This window comes from Halyomorpha halys, unplaced genomic scaffold, assembly GCF_000696795.3.
Source record: "Halyomorpha halys isolate HHAL.00 unplaced genomic scaffold, Hhal_1.1 Scaffold1991.1, whole genome shotgun sequence".
NCBI lineage: Eukaryota > Metazoa > Arthropoda > Insecta > Hemiptera > Pentatomidae > Halyomorpha > Halyomorpha halys.
The window spans coordinates 41,105-60,182 of NW_027106386.1; the positions used below are offsets into that span (position 1 = coordinate 41,105).

Genomic DNA, 19,078 nt, shown 5'->3' on the forward strand with positions numbered 1-19,078 from the left:
ATTATTGAACCTCATTCAAAAAACCATATTGTTTCTTTGATTGTTTCTTATATTCTACAAATTTTCTTTTAGCTTCTAAAATTTCCTACTTTATTTCTCCTATAGACTCATTGGTCTTATTTATTTCCTGTCTTATTTTATCATGATGTATATTTAACGCAGCTAAAATATCTGCTTTGATTAACTGTTCCACACTTTAAGGAACTTTTTTCCTGGAAGAAACCTTTTTTTATTTTAATATATTTAAACCGATTTTTCCAAGGCCTTTATTTAGATGCAATAGAAGGTCTATTAAATTAAAATATATTATAAAAGAAATCATGATGATGAAACCCTACTTCCATGTGTGTGTAACACAATGTATAATATGTGTGTTAATGTACTAACAATAAGAATGTAATTGATGCCGTTTTTCGATTTCAGGGGCTTTTTAAATATTGCTCTATCTTAAAGTCTCTCCTTCCCATTTTAAGCTAATAATATAATATGATATAGGGCCGTCGCTCTCCGGGAGTTTAGCGGGGCGGGTCCGGCGGGGAAGGATAGCCTTTTTTTTAGTGTTACGATCTCCTCTTGTGGGATTGTGACATGTCGTTCATTGACCAACCTACCCACTATAATTGTCTGTTATAAAAATCAGATAAGTAAGGCTACCATGGAGGGCGGGAGTGGAGGGTTTGATGCCGTTTTTCGATTTCAGGGGCTTTTTAAATATTGCTCTATCTTAAAGTCTCTCCTTCCCGTTTTAAGCTAATATTTCAAAAGTGATATAGGGCCGTCACTCTCCAGGGGTTTAGCGGGAAGGCCCGGCGGGGAAGTACTATTGGGTCGTTTAATATGTAATGTTAGTTTTCACAGGTAAGGCTATTCAGTAAAACAACTTGATGAAATCAAAACATATTGATTCAAAATAATTACCCTTATTTTCTATACTATCATTTCCCCAACGCGTTATCAACTTTTTGATCCCAGAACTGAAAAAAATCAGGGTTTTGTGAAGGAATGAAGTCAGAAAATGTGTTTTTGTCCAAAGAATCATATTAAAAAAAAAAAATTTTTATGGAGATTGTTCAAATTTTTGAACAGATGGAAATAGGTCTGGTGAACAAGGTGGGTGTGGAAGGACTTCGTAACTCAGCTTGTTGAGTTTCTTCACTGTCTGTCGTGAAACATGAGGTCTGTCATGTAAGAGTATAGGTCCCTTCCGATTGACCAATGTAGGTTTTTTTTTTGACAAGTTTTTGATCCATTAGGTCAATATCATAGTAGGGTTGGTTATCAATCTGGATGTGATGGTTTTACTTCTGGGTAAAAAAATGAATTATTCCTGCCATTGACCACCTTACACAGAAACAAATATTGAAAATTTGGTTTTAGCATGTTTCCCAGTCTTTCCTCAAAATTAAAACACTGACCTTTTTTTTTTTTTTTAATTCCTCCTTCCTCGCCATTTCTGGCATATGGGGTTCGGCAGCAGTGAGGTAGTGCATTAGACTTACGTACGCCACTGCCACCAATAATTATCTTTATTTATTTATTACTTTACCAATGGTCATCAAGCATCCAGAAACTGTCAATACACTTGTATACAGTTGTGCTGCAAGCCCTTTAACTGTTTGGTAAGGGTTTTTTCCCACAGTAAGCCTAACTTTATCATCGTCAATTGTTGGTGGAGGTCAACCTCTGGGGTGGTTATTCAAATATGTGTCACCAAAATTTTTAAACCACCAGCAAATGGTATGTTCGCTTTAACATACTTCCCCAAATGCTGTGGTAATGTTTCTTGCAGCTTGGGTTGCTGAGTGTCCAAGTTTAAACTCATTAAAAAAATTACTCGAAAACTGCGGGTTTCCACAGCCATATTTGATGGCATACAAAACAAGTAAACAACAAAAGTCCACTTTGAATTAATGAAATAATAAAAATGGATATTTCATATGAAATGACCCAATATATAAATTTTGAACATATTTATAATTTCAGTTCTGTCCAAATAGAAATTTTTATAATAATTATAATTACCTTAATTAATTATTTTTCTTTACTATCTTTAAATCTCATTTAATATATCTTAGACAACAGCCCCCATTAACAACAATGATTATGAAAATGACACATATTCTTACTTCAGGAGGTGTAATTAAACTGATAATACCTCATTTATCTGAAGGATGTATTATACCTTAGAACAGAACTGGAATATAACATCATTTAGGAACCATTTATTAAACAAATAAACAAGTCAAGTAAATTAATGAACCTGTAGCAAAGGGGGTGAGAAGGAGCATGAGGTTCAGCCACAACCCACCAGAGCGCAGCACCTCGAGCCTCACCGAAGCTCTCAAATTTACAAATTACTCCATTTTGTAAAAACATATTGTCATTTTTATATATTAATAATTTCTGTACATAACACTCAACAATATCGATGTAATGATTAATAAACGATACCAAAACAATGCACGAAACTATCTCAAGCAGACAAGTTAAGACCGCTTCTCGGTCACAGCCCCATGGACTAGGGCTATAAATAAGGGGCTCTAAATCCCCTCTTTGATTTTTGATCCATGGCCTTACCTCCTTCTCCTCTCCATCAATCTTAGTCCGTCCGCTTCATCTCGGCAATTAAGATTGTAACCTGATCCTTAACGGCTATACTGGTCTGTTCACTTCATCTCGGCAACCAGTATAGCTGATCCTGTCTTTCCCCAGTTCTAGTCTGTCCGCTTCATCTCGGCAACCAATATAGCTGATCCTGTCTCTCCCCAGTTCTAGTCCGTCCGCTTCATCTCGGCAACTAGAACTGGTACCTTTCCTTAAAGGCTACACTGGTCCGTCCACTTCATCTCAGCAACCAGTGTAGCTGTCCCGTCTCTCCACAGCTCTAGTCTGTCTGCTTCATCGTGGCAACTAGAGCTGCTACCTATCCTTATCAGCTTACTAGTCCGTCCGCTTCATCTCAGCAACTAGTAAGTTGGCAAACCTCGACAAACCTTTTGTTAATATTAATGAACTGTTTTTTAATTTAAATGAGAAAAACGTTTTAACACAATATTTACTAACAACATACTGTATGATTTTCCATTATCACTTAAACATTTTTTTTTTCAATAACTTACTTAATGGATTATCATTATAAGTATTAATTATCCTCAATTTTCAATTAAATTACATATGTATATTGGCCATTACTATTACAGCATAACGCATTTGGTTAACAATTAATTATAATCATTGTATATAATTATTCAAACAATATTTTATGAATTTTGATATTTTTTCAATTATTAAACGCTTTTAAGTATTTAAGAACTCAGATAACTTATACTTGTAGTTTATATGGCTGCACAGTATGTCTTATTTTGACCTGCAACAAAGCTGGAGGTCTTTTAGAGATCAGTGAGGTGTCTGTTGATCCTCAGGAAGTTATTTCCATCTCCTAAGGGACCCAGAGAAAGAATGTGCCTTCCTTTTCCTCTTTCTCAGAACGTGAAGCTTGTCATATTTTCTTGTTTTATATTGGTCACAATTTTTCAAGATCTGTTTCCACTATATTACTATGACTCCTTTTTTATTTAATGGTTTATTATATACATTAATCACTGTTGACCTGACCGTTTCATCAGTTCATTCCTTTTTTTTTTTTTTTTTTTTTAATCTTTGGTGAACAAGGTCCTCCGCTCTTCCACGGTTAAATAATACTTTCTAATTCCTTTACACTTTGGAGTTGCACCTAGTCCTTATTATGTAGAATTGCCTAATCCTACTATAATAGTTTAAATATAATTTATTTTTATATAACTAATGTTAATTTATTATTATAGTTAAAATAACATCGGTCATATTCAGTTATGCTACATCATAATGGTATTACATAAATGGGTGATTATTATAAAAATATAAATTATATTGATACTGGAGTATTCCATGGGATGTGTCTTTATTATAGTCTTCTCACCTGTGTTAATTACATCCATAAAAATAAAAAAAAAAGATCATTTCCTTCAAACAAATTTCTTTTTGGTGGAGTGGTCCCAAATCTTACCATCACCACACCTCGTAACAAAGTCAGGTTTGGTTAAAAACCTTTCTTCAGTGATCTCAGGATATGTTCTTTGTATGAGAAAGTAAAAAGTTGTGGTACACTCTTTTCATGAATGAATTCAAAACTATTTTAAACACTTTTTTTTTATAATTTCACAGTTTTGCTTGCTATAAAGGCCTTTGAAAGTGTACTATTGTTTTTGAATATCTGCACAACTAACAAGGGTAAGCAAGCTCTCAGACTTTCAATTCTAATTACCAACGCCGAATCATTGTTCTGAATGAGGTATTTTAAGATAGACAGTTACTTCATGAAATACAGCTGTGTAATATTGTTTTAATAAAAGAAAATAATTAATATTTGGATTATTAAATTGGGCCACATGAGCTTAGCCACTCTGATTTTAGTTGGAATGTTAACTGTTCCCAAAATCAAAAGGATTTGACTGATATCTATCTAAACCATTATCAGAAATAATAAGAGGATGGAATTGATATATTAATATAATTGAATTGAGAATAATTTGACATCTTACATAATTATTATAGAATGATCAGAGAAAAAATAAGGGAAGAAATATTAATAGTATAATTTGCCATACCCTTGATAGAAAATACACAATTTTTAATCTGTAGTAAATTTTGGTTATTCTCCCCCGATTAAAAATGATTTTAGTACGTGTTTTAAGTCTCTCTCTCACGTCAAGGTAGTAACTGCAGATACTAGTATATACCTATGTATATATATGTATATACATATTTCTTTCTTTTTTTATTTTTTTATTTTATTGAAAAAGAACCTAGAGGTGACATTAATTTACTTTTTTTCTCCATGTTTTCATCACTTGGTTTTCTTAATACAACAATCAATAAATTTATTGTAGGTTGAATCGGATTGAATCTCTTCGATGTTTGTTCTGCTAACTCATTCAATGATAAAAGTTGTATAATTGCGTTTTTTGATTATGATAAGTTTGGTCACATAAACCTGAAAATCACTAATTTTCCTTCTACATATCTACAAATTTCTTAGAAAAAATCCTCAAAATTCTAATAAATTTAGCAAATTAAAAAACAAAACAAAAAACAATGTCACTCAATAAAAATGTTTGAAAAATTGTGGAGTTTGCTGAATAATTTAAACTAAACTTCTATAAAAGCATTTATTTTACTTCAATAAATATAAAAATTAAATCATTATTTAAAAAATAACATGAAGGTTTATCAATTATTAAAGACAAACACTATTTGTTAACCCTACAGAATACGATTTTACTTTAATCAGAAAAGGTGGTACTGTCTTACCCCTTTACGATTATTTATATACCGGTTAAATCAAACATTCTATATAATGCATTTATTGCTGTAATAATTTATTTATTTATACATGGATTATATAACCTAAAAAAATAAAAATAAAGAATATAAATAAATTCAAAACGTCAAAATGTATGTCAAATAATATTGCTATGGGTACCACAGACCTGAGGGTTAAAAAAATGATAAAAATTTGTAATTTCCATCAGAATATTTTAATTAATAGAAAGTTTTGGTACAAATACGTTGTTATATAGTTAAGATATCCTAAAAATAAGTTACAATCTGGTTAGAACCTAAATAAAACATACAGTTTTTCCTCATTGTTTTACACCAAAACCAATTTTATACTCATCCTCTATCTCATTTATTAGGAGGGCTAAGAACTTTGTACAATTTTATTTTGAACCTGAATTCTTTTTATTACAATACTCGCTTTTCATCAATCATCAAATCTGATTGGTTGAAAAATTGTGGCAAATAATTATGAGGCATCTAGGAATGTTAAATAGAAACAACTCAAATACAAGTTCGATTGATAAATTATTATTAAATCATGATATATTACACGGTGAAATGATACTCTACCCCTGAGTGTACAATATTACGAATATATGGACACAATTGAAATGTAAAATTTTCATAAATAGAAATAATTTATAAATAACCAAGAGTCTAATCATATCAATTTAATTAGTAATTTCAATTAAAATTTGAAATAATTAAACAAAGGTCAGACTTCTTGCATTAATTTTAATTTATCCACTAAAAGTACAAATTACATAATAACTTTATTTAAGTTAATTGAAAGAGTCATCTTTTAATTTAAAGGGTTTAAAATTTGGTTGGTTAAACATTAAAATCATAAGTGATGTATAGAAATTAAGACATAAATTACAATTGTGAATAAACAGGTATGAGGATAAACCAATATTAATAATCAATAGCACCATGACTATTAATAAATAACAAAAATCAACACAATTGTTCAAACTCTAAACTAACAAAAAAAATTTTAAATTAATGGCCTAAAGTTCATTCTTACCTAAAGGAACAAAATCATTAACTCAAGATAATACTTACAATAAAACCTCCTGGAAGGGCTCCAAATGCAAAATGTAGATTTAATAAAATTTGTACAAGTCATTTTAGAAGATTTTAAGAAAACAGAAACCACACTACAGGGCACAACTTGTGTAAATGTAGAAATGAAACATTTTGAGCATTAATTTAAATTGACCACAATTGAAAGATAGGAAATATATATATTAGTTCATCAGATATACACTTCTTAATCAAGCCATTGCAGGTCCTATCTCATTTAAAGAACAAAAAAAATTCTCTACTGAAACATAAATATTTGAGAAAAAACAAAAACATTGAATACTATTAAGAATCAGGTGATAACAGGCTATAACTGATTTGGTTGCCACTCCTTTTGTCCAAAGAGCTAATAGTGAACATAAAAATATAAGAACACAATAATGTTAGCTCTTTAATAAAATTGACCTTTGGAGCAGTGGTGAATGATAATTCGAAGATCTAACTGACGATCACCAACCTATTATCCAAAACCCATAAACCTTGAGAAATAAGGGGTAGATTAACCGATTCAAGACAACCAATCATGCTGTGATGACGGTTGTCCACAAACATCTTACATTCTAAAGGCATGTAATAGAGAATTCCTTATAACGTATTTGAGCATAAGATGTTTGGGAGCAGAGAGGATTTTAGCAAAGTAAATGAGGTCAAGTTGTTATCTTCGTATGTCGAACGGAGGCTCAACAGCATCGACATAAAGAGTATTGACAGGACTGGAACGAAAAGTACCTGTAGCTATTCTGAGACCTGCATTTTGTACAGAGGATTATTTTCTGAGTGGTAACTGATTTGTAGGCAGTACAACCGTAATCCAGCTTTGATATCAGTAGCTTTCTGTATAGGGTCACCGTACTATTTCAATCTGCACCACAGCTGGTGTTACAGACTATTTTCAAAATATGTAGAGAGCGGAGGCAACTTTCTTTTAATTGCTTGGAATGTGGAATCTAACTGACCGTCCTATCAAAAGTCAATCCGAGCTACCTAACATAAAAAGAACACAATAGGATTCCAATCACTCCCATTTCGACAATCGAAAATGGGAGCGAAAGTAACTATTAGACAATTAATATTCAGTGGTGGCATTCCTTTCAGTTGTCTTTATCTAAAAAGAATAGCAATTATTTTACTTTTGGAAATTTTAAAGCCAAACTCTGACATTGCTTAGAGCGGTTTGCATTTCTTCTAGTAAGGATATTACCTCTTTTCTCACATTATAAATACAAAGATCTGTAATAAATTACAGAACGGCTCCTGATACCTGTTGATTCTTGATAATGAATTGGCTAATGAAAATAGCGAGCCTAATTTGCACCGGTGTTGCTGTTCCCGGCTACTTGATAAAAATCTGCAGCAGCAGCTTGTGACTGGTAAAGATTACTAAATCTCGATCTTCGATGAGAGATCGGAAGTATCGATTATTGATGATCCAAGTAGACGAATACAAACAGCATCGACAAAATGCTATCCATTAGTCGCTGAAACTGCTGATGGGACCAGGGGGGAACCGCGGCTGTGTTTTAGTTTTTTTACGAGGGTCGGTGGAAATCTTCAAAAAACAAGTACAGGCCCTTACCTATCCGTGTGTAGGGTTTTTACCCAGTAAAACCACCGCCCTACACCTGTTCATTCATCTACACGGGACCGTCGTTAGGCATTACTTCATGGAGGGAAATGGTTGAGTGTCGCCTCATTTTTCTCTTTGCATGAATTTCTTGTTTATCTACATGGTAATCGCTTCTTCTGGCTTTCTCTTCTGCTCTCAACCTCTTGAAGATGACCATGGTGAATCTCTTTACTGCGTTCCAATGCTGGTCTATATGGCTGGTCCAATACTGGTAGCATATGGCTCACCATATTTTCTGGTGTGATGCTTCCTCCACACACTCTCTCCAATTCGCTTTTCCCTTCCGTAAAGCGAATGCAAGTGAAAAATACGTGCTCCGCTGTTTCCTCGACAGTCTGACATGCAGAGCATTTCGCGCTGTTGTCCAATTTAAATCGGTATTGGTATGATCCAAAGCATCCATGTTCTGTCAACAGTTGGGTAAAAATCCACCTCACCATGCCGGCGACCATACCACAAGCCCACATCGGGTATTAACCAGCGTGTCCACCTCCCAGAATCTGCAGCCTCCCAACGCTGTTGCCACTGGTCAATGGATATTGTTCCTACAATTGCTTTACGGGCTATTTCGACTACCAATTCGCAAACAGCATTTACAGTGTATCGCTTTTTACGAAATTCATATTGTGCTATTGAGAGGCCCTTTACACCCTCCGTGAACTCTTGTAGCCTGAGGGAAAGGATTTTCTCAAATACCTTACAAATAGTATCCCATAAACCAATTGGACGTAAGGTTGACGGATCTTTCAGTCTTCCCATACCTTTTGGAATGAGTACTTCTCTTCCAAGGTTTCGGAATTGAACCTTAATGAATGCAAGAATTGAAGAGATTCGTCAAATCCTGGAGCCCTGCCATGTTGTAGGTCCGAGGCGATGTCCTCCATCTCTCCCTGCGTAATTTGTGGGAAATATGTTGAATATATATTGTCTATATATTCAATACTATCCGCCTGATCCGGGAATAGTGTTCTGACAATATTGTCTACAACATTCGATCTCGTGGAGAGCTGCATCGTGCCTTTATATAGTTTCTTAAGTGCTATTTTGTAAGGCCTACCCCTTGCTTCCACCTCATCACAGAGTTTTCTCTAGCACAATCGTTTGCTCTTTTAAATGGCTTGTCGGAGGTTCCTTCCAGCTCTTTTGAACTCTTCCTGAAACACAGAAAACTCCGGAAGACATCTCGCTCGCTGACCCTTTCAATTCACATTCTTCCTCCAGCATTAAAGTGAATGAAGCGTCATCAAAAGTTTCCGTGTATCAGCCGATGATTCACGGCCAAGTCTCTCACCATTGTAGCATTGTGGTCGTATGATGACGACCCGGGGAGCCCGCTTTTGCATTCCCTATCGACGCCGGTAATGGGGTTCCGTGCCCCTGCACCGTAGAACAATTATTGTTGTCTTCCATCATTTTTATAGATTTTTTTTTTGCATTTTATACCTCCTGCCAGGTTTGAAACTGCCGCCTCTAGCCTAAGAAACACACGCTGACCAGAACACTGCCTATTCTAGGATCCATCGCGCCTGGATTTGAGTCTAGTTTTGGTCCACCTCGGGTATTTTATTTCCCCGGTTCCCGCCATATCTGGTGAGATCCCCCTATCCGCCACCAGGGGAGGCACCCGATGGGAGACTAGCAACTCCACATGGGTGCGTGCGTGTGTGTGAGATGGGCTGAGGTCTGCTTCCCCTTTGGTGAAATCCTGCCTGCGCCCATGGCTGAAACGCTTTAGCTGTATTTCAAAGACCGAAACACGTGACTTTAAATTCAATGTGGTCAAAGGGTCTCATTAGTGGCAGTTTTAAACCGGGAAAGCCTTTGACGGACCATAGTTTTGGAAACCTGCTCTAGGAAAATAATTTAAGAGAAATAGCTGTTCAGTAGTCCTCTGGAGAAACAATATTAGTTAGTGTAGTTACAGGTTCAAAAATTACTCGATAACATGTTCTCCTGAACAAGGGGAAGGAGCCAGAGGAGAGCAAGAATCCTATGACCAGTGTAAGTACAGGAAGGACACCTATATGTGTCTAATATTTTTTTATAAATAAATATGGTAATATTTATGTTAAGAATTAATAATAATAATAATAAATAATGGCAATAGAACAATTAAATATTATTTGAATTAAGGATATAGTTTCGATTTTGTGATTTGGCAAACAACTCTATAATATTGTGTTAAAAAGAGGTCTTTTGAGTGTATTTATTACTTTACCTTGCGCGTAGCATGGTAGCACCGTGGTAAGACGCGATACGACTAACTCCAAGGACCCGGGTTTGAATGCGACTGGGCAGAACTGTTTCCTTTTACACTATAGGCGTGACTCAACCCTGGCGTGACTCAACCCCTCCGGGGGTTCACTCAGCCTAGTAAAGTGGGTACCCTCAATTTGGTAAAAATCTGTCGGTCAAGCATGATTCTGACCAAATCACCTTGCACAACCGTAACAGTACTTCCTTACAAAGTACTCAACCCCTGACCCTTCATGGGTTGTAGCGGTATATAATTTTTTTTTTTTAATTCTTTATCGTGTATATCTTGTTATTTCAGAATATATCTAATGCTATTATGTTAGATGTTATGGATGTTAAAGACCATTCAATTGATCACCGATGTGATGAGTTTAATAAAAATCGTGAGACTGTGGTTTTTTTTAATAAATCAACCAAACGGTTGATCTAATAAAAATGTGAAGAATGATCATTATGTATCGACCGTTTGGTTAATTTATTTTTTTAAAAAACACGGTCTCGCGATTTTGATTAAACTCATCACATCGGTGATCAATTGAATGGTCTTTAACATTAGCTAAGTAGATCTTTTTGAAATAGTCTGACAGAGCTTAAGATCATATAACTTTTAGTAGTCCTACTCTAGTAGAAATTAACTTCAATAAGTAAAAGTTGTGTGACGCTTATGCTGATTTTTAATTTTTAATATGATTATTTTATCAAATCACTATATCACGTTATGGTTGTTCACATGTGATCTGTGGTGTACATTTCCTTGACAAAGGTATTTATCATGCTATCATAAGATATTAAGGATTAAATAATTACATAAATATTACATACTTAAACATAATACATATAAACCTATATTTCCAGGTCGAAAGCGAGGGAAAAATGATGAAGATCACAAACAACCTTGAAGATTTCTTGCCGAGGATCTAATGGCTGATGATTCAATGTCAGAAACAAATGTTCTCCACACAACAGCCTAGGTTTTAGATTTCACAACACATTTTTATCAGTTGTCGAAGTTCTGGTAGTGTTACAAATACTCTGCTGAAACCACCTATATTAATTTAGCTTTGGTCTAAGCCTCTTTTGATCTAATAAATTGTTATTCACCTGTATTAAGGTAGTCCATTTGCTTTAACATAGATGAAGTTTAGCATTCGTAATAAAAATGATTGTGTTAATTAAAAGACAGAGGCATAATATAAAGTAGCTTTGATTTATAATTCTTAAATTAATTACCTCTTGTAGTAAACAGATGCTGCATTGATCTGATCGATACAAACATAATTTTGTTTTGTATAGTTTTATTGTATGGAGATTTTCCTTTATTTCGTATTTCTCTTTTTTTTTTTTTTTTTAGTTTAGTTTACGTAGGGTATGTGATAAATTGGTAGGGGAAATTATGATATGACAAGACATATTATCTGCCTTGATTTCTCCTACCTGTGTAAATAAACACTCCTAATGTATATAAAGAACATTAAGACCGATAACAGACAGTTTTATTTCAGTATTATTTTGCCCTTTTCTAACTTTTTTATTACTGTTCTCTTTTCGACAGCTCATAAGTTTTTTCACAAATACATGTGGATTATTAGAGATCATTTACTAAGGAAAAAAAGCACTTTTGATGAACACATCAATTTAAATTTAAAAAATCTTTGTAGCAATGTTTCGATTTTGTTTGTATCTATTTTTTATTAATTAATGAATTAAATGAGTTTTATTACAAAATAAATCGGTTAAAGGCGAAATTGAAAGATTATTATTGAAAATACAGGGTTAAAGAGGAGGTTAATTACGAAATTGACACTGATGTTTAAAATAAAAGAAGTTAATTACTATGTTGGGAAAATAATTGGTTTCCAATTGGCCGTTAAAATAACTGAAAGTGAAGAACAAGAACAAAACTTTAAATTGGTTATTCATATTGGAAGAAGATAGTTTACCGTATGAAGTAGACGCAGGAAGATAGACCACCACCCGGACTATATTCATACAATCTACATCAGACACTATCTTCCCGAAGCCCCCTGTAAAATGGAAAGGAACGTTGGTTAACAATAAATAGTTTTCTTTTACCATTTTGATAGCTTTATTGACCGCCACCCGGAATATCTTCCCACAATTTAAATTGGTTACAACATATTCATTTAAATTTTATTAATAATAATCAATCCAATGCTATTGTAATTAGTTTATAAACTCAAGTGTTCATATTGATTTTGATATACAATGCAAAATGTTATAATATTATGTCACCTGGAATTGGGCTTTGGCCTGTTAGTGGATGGAGCTTATAAATAAATAAATAATTGAGGAACCAGAGAGCGTGGTAGGAAGCTTCGAGGTCAGGCCGATTTGATCTCTGGTGAGTGGGTAATCAAGTGGGAATAGGAGTTGGGGACATGATTGCGCGAATAGATCTTATCAAGATGAGGGAGTTATCAGACAGTAGTTGGATGCATCACGACCAAAAAGCTGAAGGTGCTTCTTAATCACTCCTGAATCTCCTAAACTATATAGATTTTATCCAATCCAGGCAGTCCCCGTTTTAACTAAATATAAATTAAATTCGTTATGATTAAATTCAATTTAGTGTAAATGAGTCAAAGTAAATGACCTGGCCATTTGGTGACAAGAGCTTAGTTTAATTTAAGTTATTTCAAAGTTACGGCGTTAACTATTTTCCATAAGGAATCGTTTAACGTCCAAGCGAAAAGTTATGTCGCTTTTAGAAATAAATTGAAATTTTTTGTCGAACAAAGTCTTTAAAATTCAATTCTAATAAAAATAAAGGTATTAAATTAAATAAAGAAAATTACTTATCCAAGAAAAGAGATAGGTGATGACAAAATGTGTTCCATAGTTTAAGACAACATAATTCCAATTAATGATTTCCCGGAAACAATCACATTCAACAAGAGTAACCAATCCATTTCTCAGCTAAAAAAATGTTCTGAAGAATAGCCCTCCATATCTATTCTTACCCTCAAAGTATAAAGAGATACTAAGCTGATCTTGCATTACGCCCTGCACTTGTACACTTGTCACAAATATTTAAAAACAATTCATATGGCCCTGTGAATTGAGGTTTGAATATTGTCCTCTCAAATTTACCATGAGCAGCATTAACTAGTCGTCAACTCTCGACTACAATCAGCTACAAACCGTTATTGTTAATTTAATGTGAAATAATTTTTCTGTTATTGTTTTACCAACGTCACTATATACTAATGAAATATTTCCTGAAGCAGGTAATGCAAAAGTAGTATACAGTGTTACAATATGAATTGGTGTGATTAAGAATGCAGCCTTATCTGAGGGTGCATAAAATAACACTACAGTAATTTATTTTTCTGCACCAGGTCGGTTATAAAAATAATGAATTACTAGTCGATACACAGCATTAATTAATCTTCTCTTACCAACACCGGCCGATCGACTAATAAATATTTCTTTTAAGGAATCTTCTTAATTTTAAAGCAATTCAACAAGTGCATTACACAGATTCTCTCCGATTGCAATTTAATTTTCACATGATGTCATGTAGCTTTTCATTGTTCACTATTTGTGGTGAAATATATCAATTTTCCTGTTTATTATCTCGCGCTTTACCACCTTATTTTGAAATTCATATTTTCGATATTACATTGTCCTCATAATCACTTTCATCATAGATTTGTACTATTTCTAGTACCTCTTCTAATAAATCATTACCCTTTATAACAGATTTTTCTCTGATAATTTCCAACTGTTCGTAATTTGTTTGATATATGGCGAAACAGTTTCTATTTTCTATTTCCTTCATTTCATTCCTGAAAGACTGAATAGTAATAAAGCTTAAGGAATGTAGCTTATTTGAGTGTTTAGATTATTGAATATTTTATGGTCAACATGTATTATTCCTCTGCCGTATTTTTTTCTTTTATTTCGTCTGTCTTTCCCTCCTTTCACAAAGATACCAATATTGTTGTCTTGGGCATAATAGGTAAGGGAATGTTAACTCTATTTATTATTAAAGCCCATGTAACTTCCATTTAGAGATTATATTTTTGTGATGTGTTCCTATTCATAAATTGATGATTACTATTATTACATGTTGGGGGGAGGGGGAATGGGTAGGATAACAGGAGGACTGGAGAGGGAGATGGGTACGGGTGTCTCCCCTACTCTTCGCGGATGAATTAGGCCAAAGTGCCCTACTCACTGTCTGAGGTTTCCCAGTTCTCCCTATCTCTACAACGCCTACTGTCACGTGGTGTATGACAGACATGGGGACCCTTTAAACACCCAAGCTAGGCGTAGGGAGCTGAATGGTAGAGCAGAGGTTGAATGGTAGGGAGTATAAAAATATACTGTCTTTAATCGACCCACTTGGGGCACCTGGCGTACCCCATTGTATTGAATGCCCGTTGCAGGGAGAGGGGGTAGTACTTGCAGTGCCTATAAGAACTCTCATACTCTTGGGAACAAAAATGAACGAAGACAATTTATATTATATTTATCTCTTTCCAGATGAGGCGGATTCGACCTTTAAATTTCTTTACGTATTAGATATTTCGGACCTGGCAGGGCCAGCAGTGGAACTGCCAGAAGATGTTCTGAGCTTACTTGCTACGATTGTGGAAGAGATGAGTGACGAGGAACCTCAGCAGGAGGGGGGGAAGGTGGAAGTGGAAACACTGCCCCTAGGCCTCAGTCTAGAAGGAGAAATGGCAGAGGATCGGGAGCAATGAGAAGGCGGCGCACAGTCAATAGAGCCACAGCGCAACTACAGGAGACTGAGAGTGTTCCGGGACCAACAACTATGGTTGACAAGGAACAGAGGTCTATAGGACCTGGTTCTACTGCGGAAAGCGAGCCAAGGAGCGTGGATTGGACACAGGATACCGGGAGACCTTCAGGCCCATCAGCTTCGGCTGATAGGGACCAGAACTCATCGGGACCCGGACCATCTATTAGGGCTAGGAGGAGGCCTGGGGTCAGTTCTCAGGATACCGAAGGTCAAGAGGGTACCTCCACCTATGGTGTTAGGGACCAGAATTCTTCAGGACCTGGAACGACCAGGAGAGTTGATACGAGATGGATGGGGTGGTCCCAGGACACTGAACGACCGGACCCATCAATCTCTGTTGATAGGGACCAGAATCATACAGGACCGGGACCCTCCACCAAGATGAGAATAAGGTCCATCCCAGGGACTTCCGCGCCTACGGCAAAGAGGCCTAGGGAAGGTGGTCCAACCAGATCATCATATACTAACGCTGCGGGATCCAGCAGGGTTGCCATCATTCCTGACGGATATGAGGTGCAGGCACTACTGATCAGGATCATGGAGAAGCAGGCACAGGGGGGTGTACTCCTCGAGTTCAGTAATTTCATATACCAACTCGGGGGGTGCACCGTGCTTTGCGACAATCAAGCTGGTAGGGACTGGCTGTCGGTTGTTGTAAGAGACGTCACTGTCAATGACAATATCACTCTGTACACCGGCAAGGTTGACGAACTCCAAAGGACCACCGGGTTGGGAATTTTCTTCCCCGATAAGCGAATCGGCTACTAAAACTCGAGGATGCCTGATGTCGAGAGATGGACGCCGGTCGGCATCAAGGAAAAGGAGGCTAGCTTTTACGGGGTTTTCCCGGGGGATTCCGGAAAGCAAGCTACGCTTTTTGGAAGGCAGAGGCTTCATGATTAACTACAACTTCAAGAAGGACTTTATCAAGGTACACACTAGGAGGAGGCCTCCACCTAGGGCTGGTGAACCCATGGAGGTGGAGAGTGCAGCAACGACCTCTCGTGCTGGCACGATTGGGGTGGCAGCCCATCGCGCTGGACCCAGAGGAGGCCTGGCCGCGGTGGGCGCGTCCGCGGCGGAGGTTTGGGGGCCCACTGCTCTTGGGATCTCCACTGAGGCGGGCAGTGATGTCTCGCTGTATAGAACCATGGCTAGAGCCATGAAATTAAAGGGGTGGGACAGCTTTCTTCCAAATGGATCAATGCGATGTTGGAAGGAAAACTGCTCAAATCAGAGCTAGGACACACTAAGGAACGAACTACCATTCCCTAACCTATGAGGGACATGGAAGACTGTTCAGGAAGATCAATGAAGACGGGATCCGGGCTATGCACTCTGATCAATAGGTGAAGAAGTATAGGGATACTTATTATAGTGTAAAGATTGAAGGGTCTGCCCCACACAAACCGTGCTATACAGGCGGATCCTTAATGGAACAAGGATCCGGAACAGAAATATGGAGGATGGGTATGTCTAATTAAGGTATATCAATCTCGTTAGGAAAGCACACCACAGTATTTCAGGCTGAGGTGTTTACAATAAATATCTGTGCCCAGAATTTAATAAAAGAGGGCACGAGGGATAGGCTAATTACGATTTTTACGAATGCAATAAGAATGTGCTAGGTAACAATGTAACGCGTTCTAAATTGGTGGAGGAGTGTAAGGGTAACTTAAACTCTCTCTCCTTGGCCAACAAGGTGCGGGTAGAATGGGTGCCTGGACACAAAGGCATTAAAAGTAATGAGGGAGCGGACTACCTAGCAATGAAAGGATCTGGGACCGCTCCTTTTACACCTGACCCCATATGTGGGATTAGGGGATTAGTCTCAGCTATGCGAAGAGGCACATCAAAATGATTGCTAAAAGCAATGCTGAGTTACTCTGGAGAAATACCAGAAAAAATGGAACAATCAAAAATGTTCCTCAAGGGATCCTACCCGAAAAGAAGTAATAGTCTTCTTAACATAGATTAGGAGACTAGGAGTATTTCAAGATGGGTGACAGGTCTATACACGGGACACTGTCAGCTGAATAAGCATCTCTATAAAATGAGATTGATAGAGTCCCCTATCTGCAGATTCTGCAGGAAGGATGATGAGACTGCCTACCACATCATTTGTAGATGTGATGCAGTAGCAAGAACACGATTCCTCTTCTTCGGTAAGGATCGTATCTTGTACCCCAAACTTGACAGTGGATCCTTGCACAGTGTCCAGATTCGCAAAGGCACTTGGCCTGCTTTGAACAGAAGAGATACGGCGTACAATAGGCCCTCTGTGCCTTCTCTGGCTGCGGTGCTTTTTGCCGGGAAGGAAAAAAAAATTGTATGTTAATAATCATTAATATTATATAGGTTATTCAGCAAATTTGATGCTATTTAACTATCATTTAAAAAAAATTAAAGTCGATTAATTGATTAGATTTTTTTTCACCTTCTGGGAATGCTCCTTAATAATATAATGATGTAAACACACACTTGATATTGTAGTTTTCGTAATATCGATTTCTAATTGAAATCTTATTCTTGAGAATGACGCATACGACTAAGGAGTTATAAATCGAAATAGAGTACCTAATTACTGTATTAATTCTAATTAAAAATATGTATACAATAGTGATCAGTCTTAGGGCCGTTTGTAGCCTATGGAGTCCAAAGTGTCAACTTTGTCTGCCTCATTACTGCAGCGGCGCCGGTTGGAGTCCGGCTTGTGGGATTGGATTCATTTCGTGGTCGTCCCACGTAATGAAAACTTGACCCAGCACCTCGATTTGAATAGGTTGGTTACCTATAGACAACCCATTCCCCCCCTCTTCTCTTTTACATCCTAGAATCAATTGAAGAGGTTAAAAAAGGGGACGAATACATGTTTTCTACTTCCTTCTAGTGTGTCCTGATCACCAATCAGCACGAAATTTTTCTTTGTGGGTTTTATTGATGGGTATTTTATAAGCGGTCCTGGGAATGACCGATCACCGTGTGACAGAGGTAAAAAGTGTAACAGCGATTGGTTTGTTCCATATAAAATTAAAATTATATTTTATACTTGTACTTGAAGTAATGCTAAAAAGATTACAAACTTTTTTTTAATAGTCTCAGCCTCAGCTGTGTGACAAATGTTGAACGCGGGGGTGGTAGGCACAAATAATTTTATTTACTGTTTTATTTGTTACGGTTAAATAACATAAACGTTCTTAGTGTAGCGAGAACAAACAAGTTCACAACACACACAAAACAATAGCTTGATGGTAACTGCCGACTGGAAACTACCGACTTGACTATTACAAAACCGTTGCAAACGGTTTAAGCTCAACAATCGATATATTTACAGTTCGCCAACGTGTATACAATAAAAAATGAATTTTTACATCACACTTTAAAACAAGGCTAGGTAATGATAAAAGGAGCATTATATATTTTAAATTAGATAACACGTAATTATTAGAATCTCAAGGTAGGAGGAAATTTTGGCCTCAAGGAGGATAATAACAGAAGATAAAATCATTTACATTCAGTTCTAGATATTGATTTTTTCACTTTTGGGGAAAATGCAACACTACGTTTCTGTTCCTCCATACCGCCACCACCTCTGTGCTGTCTAATATATGCTTTGGCTATAACTATCAATTCACCACAGTTGAAATTTTTTTTTGTCTTAATAGCTTTTAGTTTCTGCATTGTATTCATGCAGGAAATAAAAATAACAATAAATTGTAATCGAAAATTGTCACCCGCATTTTGCATTTCGGATTTCAAGGAACAAATTAGGTTCCATGTTTGTCTGTCTGTAGTCAAATTTGTGTTCATGCATGATCGATTGAACCGCTAATTTGATTTTGATGAAATTTTCAAAGATTGTGTGAATTGTTACCTTAAATGGTCTCGCATAGATTTGATTAAATTTTTTTTTTATTTATTTTTTTTTTATTTTTTATTTT

General features: G+C 36.1%; 1 protein-coding gene across 3 annotated transcripts in view; it reads right to left on the reverse strand.

Moving 5' to 3' along the window:
* Slmap (Sarcolemma associated protein) overlaps positions 1 to 6,793 on the reverse strand; it is a gene marked incomplete at its 3' end in the record, with an annotated part of 47,284 nt that extends 40,491 nt beyond the window's left edge. For all 3 annotated transcript variants that reach the window (XM_067044725.1, XM_014436576.2, XM_014436574.2), the window contains 1 exon segment: positions 6,445 to 6,793.
* Between the last annotated feature and the right edge of the window lie 12,285 nt (positions 6,794 to 19,078).